The sequence below is a fragment of the Pinus tabuliformis genome, chromosome 1_1, assembly GCF_031772625.1.
Source record: "Pinus tabuliformis cultivar Carrire ecotype Pingquan chromosome 1_1, CPIR1, whole genome shotgun sequence".
NCBI classification, from domain to species: Eukaryota; Viridiplantae; Streptophyta; class Pinopsida; order Pinales; family Pinaceae; genus Pinus; species Pinus tabuliformis.
This window is the reverse complement of record NC_142297.1, coordinates 840,307,491-840,312,948: the sequence shown is the minus strand read 5'-3', so window position 1 is coordinate 840,312,948 and position 5,458 is coordinate 840,307,491. Positions and strand designations below refer to the sequence as shown.

The window sequence follows — 5,458 nt, the reverse complement described above, 5'->3', positions numbered from 1 at the left end:
TATTCACAGAATTCAAGCATCCATGTAGGAACCCTCGAAATCCACCCCCTCTTTTGACATGAAAGATAGACAAGAATGTAATTAATATTCCACTTTCTAAATTTAGTTAACATTTTGTTGTTTTGGGCTGTAAGTAATGTAATTAATATTTCTTAAGTTCAACGATTGCATTTAGTTAGGAGCTGATAGAGAAATTCCATTATTGTTTTTTTTGCTTTTAGTTTTGCTAGCCTTTATGTACAAATGTTCTTCTTTCCATCACTACAATGAAATGAGATTATTACTCTGCTACTTTTATCGAATTCACATATTTGGTACATTTAAAAGGAATTTCCTCAACATACTTTGCCTTACCTTAATTGAATGGCATTCAAGATTCTAAAAGTGTTTTCATAATGACATGGATTAAAGAATTATCTTTCTGGTTTCTAGAAGATTTAGAAAAATTATGTATACTCTGATCATTCGAACAGGGGGAATCAAGCATATGCAGACGGAGATTTTTCTAAAGCTGAAGAATATGATACTCAAGGGATAAGATGCTCTTTCCAAGTGAGAAGTCAAAAAGCCATATTAGGGCATCAATGCTACGCTATAGCAACCGTGCAGCCACTCAGATGGCTGTTGGTAGATTCAAAGATGCACTTTCAGGCTGTATGCAGGTTATGGACATAGATCCCAACTTTGTGAAACTCTGACTTAGAGCTGCAAAGTGAGACAATTTCCCTTGCAATGGCTATTGGCTATAATTTCTTTTTGCTACTAATTGTATAAGTTTTGTGTGACTTACTGACTATTAAAATTCTGATATTCTCTTTTAAGTCTTTAATAATTGACTTTAATGGAAGAGCAATTTATGGCCATAAATTTTCTAAAAATTGTCATTCACAGATGTTAAAAGATATCTTTCGATTTCCATACAATGTTCCCACAGGATTCTTCATAATGTTGAAGATTGTTTGACTAAAACAACAATGACTGTCACCAAAATCTTCACAATATTGTAGATAGTTTGACAAAACAATCATGAATTTCACAAAATTCTCCCCGCAATTTTTACAAAACTCTGCACAATGTTGTGGATGATTTGACTAAAATAACCATAAATTTCCCAAAAAAGTATCCACAAGTATAAAAAACATTGAATTCCCCAGAACATCTCCTGGAATTTCTGCAAATTTTTATCAGCTTTGAATTCCCCAAAACATCCCCTGGAATTTCTCCAAAGTTTTCTCATCTTTGAATTCCCTAGAACATCCCCTGGAATTTCTCCAAAGTGTTCTCAGAAACTTGGAAAACAAAACACAATGCATTTACGACAACAAAAATGAGTACTCCCACAGATTCATCCTGAAAACAAAAACTAAGGAGAAATATTTGATACACAACAATGAACCTACAGATCCTCCATGGGAGGTGCCGAGAGCAAATCAAAAACATTAAATGCAGTATCAGGTGTTGCAGTCATTACATAGACCTCGCATCTCACTATGGCCTTCTTGCCAACCCTCAAACCGGGCATCACTGTAAACCCTACAATTGTAGGGTTTGGCTTCTCAGGAAGCTGCAAGACATTACCTTCACTTGCAACAATATTGTCAACATCATGATTCATATTCACAAAATTCATGCTATCCATGTAGGAACCCTCGAAACCGACCCCTCTCTTGACATGAAAGATAAACAGAGGCGGGTCAAAAGAAAATGCAATCCTGTGAACCAACCACACAGACTTGGCAAATTTGAGGAATTGGCTGTAAAATTAGCTCCTGGGGTGGAGTGCCCTGCCTATCTAGTGCCTGTGCTCCAAACTGCCAAAGAAGGATTCTTCCATCCTGGGATGCACTACATTGAGAAATTTCTTTATACAAAATTTCCCAAACATGCTGTCTGGTGTAAGAATGGACTCCAGCTCTGATGGCTCCATGTTTTGCATGTCCAAAAAATGTCCGAAACAATGATTACTGTGCTTCTTAGGATCTATAATGGATGAAAGGCTCCTAGTCAAATAGAAATTCTCACTCTCAAATCCACTGAACATTCTCATGCAGACATAGGATTGAAATGCCAAGCATCAATGTCTAAGTTAACATATTCCTAAGGACCAAAATCCATGTTCTCAGTGTAACAACAAAAAGGATATTACCGTGGATTATCAAGGTACAGGGGTAGTTTTGCAGAGGATTAAGCTCTGGTTAGCAGAGGAATGTGCTGAAACTGTTGAACAATATCTAGCAGATCGTGAAGGATGGATGGAGAGCTGGCTGACAATTTAAATGAGCTAATGGGATCCTTGTTATCCCCTACGACAAGTATGAATAGAGATGGTGACTCCTTGGAAGAATTCCTTCGAATCACAAGCATATGTCAATAGAGGGAGAAAAAAATATTTAAAGGCACTATGGCTTATTTAGTAACGAATGAGGATTGAAACAACGAATTTTTCCAAAAGATGCAGCAACAAATTATGCTAAGCAAGCATGAGACAATTTGGAGATTGTCTATCAAGGCATAGGCAAAGTAAAATAAACCAAGTTGCAGACTCTTAGGAGTTTTAAGAATATGAAGATAAAGGATTTAGTATGTTAATGAGTTTATTACTCTGGCAATGAATGTAGAGAACAAATCAAGAACATATGGTGAATATATAAGTGAACATAAGATTGTTGAAAAGGTTTTGAGGAGGCTGAGGAAAACCTCTTAGATGGCCTTCTAGGATGATACCAACTGCTAATGAGTAGGCTTCGAAGGAGGCTAACATAGGATCACATAAAGAGAGGATCTTGTCTGATAAACCCTTTGAATCCATTGCACAAGTGTGCCAACACAGACAAAGATTTTTAAAGGCCTCAGTGACCTTATCGCCTGGAACCATGGTCTCTTGTAGCAGAATGATGGAAGGATAATTTAATTCAATCAGTGTCTTGAGAGAGGAAAATTTGAGGTTCCTCTTACCCCCCTGATATTTAGTGACAGGATGATCATTAAAAGGTAGAAATAGCGGGCTTCGGTTCTCTAAGGGCCCAAGCATCAACGTCTACGTCAACATATTCCTAAGGACCAAAATCCATGTTCTCAGTCTAACAACAAGAAGGATATTACTGTAGATTATCAAGGTATAGGGGTAGTTTTGCAGAGGATTAAGCTCTGGTTAGCAGAGGAATGTGCTGAAACTGTTGAACAATATCTAGCAGATCGTAAAGGATGGATGGAGAGTTGGCTGACAATTTAAATGAGTCAATGGAGAAAGAAAAAAATATTCAAAGGCACTTTGGCTTATTTAGTAAGGAATCAGGATTGAAACAACGATTTTTTTCCAAAAGATGCAGCAGCAAATTATGCTAAGCAAGCATGAGACACTTTGGAGATTGTCTATCAAGGCATAGGAAGAGTAAAATAAACCAAGTTGCAGACTCTTAAGAGTTTTTAAGAATATGAAGATGAAGGATTTTGAGTATGTTAATCAGTTTATGACTCTGGCAATGAATGCAGAGAACAAATCAAGAACATATGGTGAATATATAAGTGAACATAAGATTGTTGAGAAGGTTTTAGGAGGCTGCAAATCAAATTTGATGTTTTAGCAGTTGTCATTAAAAAGTCAAAGAACCTAGAAGGGCTTTCCAAAGATGAGCTTTTGGGATCCCTGCAATCCCATGAGATAAAGATGAACATAGATGATGATTCCTTCAAGACTACAACATCGCTGATATGGGTAATGTCCCAAAGGTTATATAGTTGCAGCATCACTGGAAAATAAGATGTCATAGGCTCTGATTAGGCCTGTGACCCACCACACTGATAGTAATAGGAACAAAAATCAGTTAGGAAAATACCTTCAAATCGCGGGCATTTATGAGTCATTAGATCAAATTTAAATCAACAACGAAATAGGAATTTGATATGAAAATTTTGGGCTTGACGAAGTACTTCATTGGCATAGAGGTTAATGAGTAAGATTATGAAATCTTTATAGGTCAAACAAAATATGCATTGGATGCATTGAAATATCTAGAATGATGAATTTCAAGACAACACCCACATTGATAGTAATAGGAACAAAAATCAATTAGGATAATACAGATTCAAATGTAGAAAAATTGACCCTAAAGTTTAAACAAAACCAACAGAACGTGAGCCTAATTTAAACTTTGCTTGGATGTTCACCAGACTTTGAAACTCAAGGTAGACTTTCGGCGAACCTGTGACTTAAGCTATATATGCTATGACAAATACTCAAAGAACTCAGTTCATTGAAAACAAATATAAGTGACCATAAGACTGTTGAGAAGGTTTTGAGGAGGCTGCAAATCAAATTTCATGTTTTAGCAATTGTCATTGAAAAGTCAAAGAACCTAGAAGGGCTTTTCAAAGATGAGCTTTGCATAAATGAGCTAATGGGATCCTTGTTATCCCCTACAACAAGTATGAACAGAGATGATGACTCCTTGGAAGAATTCCTTTGAATCACAAGCATATGTCGATAGAGGAAGAAAAAGGAAGTACAGTAATGGGGTAGATATAACAGATCCAACTTAGAAAGAGATGGGCATTCAAGGTCAAAAACCAAGGAGTACGCCACAAAGCAACTCTAGGAGGTTAAGTTTACTTACCACAATCCAAATGGGAGCTTCGTACAACAAAGTGAAAATAAAAAATAAAAAGAGGTTAAAAGAAAAATATTTAAATTCTTTACTCTCCTCGACGAGTTTAAGTTCACTTACCACAATCCAAACGGGAGCTTCATACAACAAAGTGAAAATAAAAAATAAAAAGAGGTTAAAAGAAAATTATTTAAATTCTTTACTCTCCTTGATGAGGTTGGTACAACAACAGACTCTTGATCAACTATATTATTAAGAGTATATATTTCATTGAAGTACTTGAAAGAAAAGTGAGGATTGCAGGAGAAATTGGAAAGGCGAACTCATTTCCAGCAAGCAAGAAAGGTTGTTCAAACAGAAAAAGCAGGTTTGGAGACAACACTAAATAAGTTGAATGTGATTTTAAACAGAGAAGTCAAGAAAATTGATGATCGAACCTATACAAAATTCTAACTTCTAAACAACCTAAACATAGCAGGGAACATTGTTGAAGTGAAATGCATGCATCAACAAAAATGGTACTAATATTTCAAGATGAGACTATAATATTAAGAGTATACAGAACAGTAATGAAACTTTCCAACTATTGCTATAATATTAATAGTATCCATAACAGTAATGAGACTCTTTGAAAAGGAAGATAATGAACTAACATAACAGTAATGAGACTATTTGAAAAGAAAGATAATGAACTAACCTGACAGGCGAAACGCTAAAAATTCACCTAAAGGTGCTATGTGAAAGCTACAAATGCTGCAAATCTCCGAACGCTGCTATGTGAAGGCTGTTGCTGCAAGAAGGCTCCAAACACTACAAAAGATGAGAAATGAGAACCTTAACCCCAGATGTATATG

At 35.9% G+C, this 5,458-nt stretch overlaps 1 pseudogene; it reads right to left on the bottom strand.

Moving 5' to 3' along the window:
• Positions 1-974: 974 nt before the first annotated feature.
• Positions 975-3,197, bottom strand: LOC149216786 (protein GRAVITROPIC IN THE LIGHT 1 pseudogene; annotated as a pseudogene).
• Between the last annotated feature and the right edge of the window lie 2,261 nt (positions 3,198-5,458).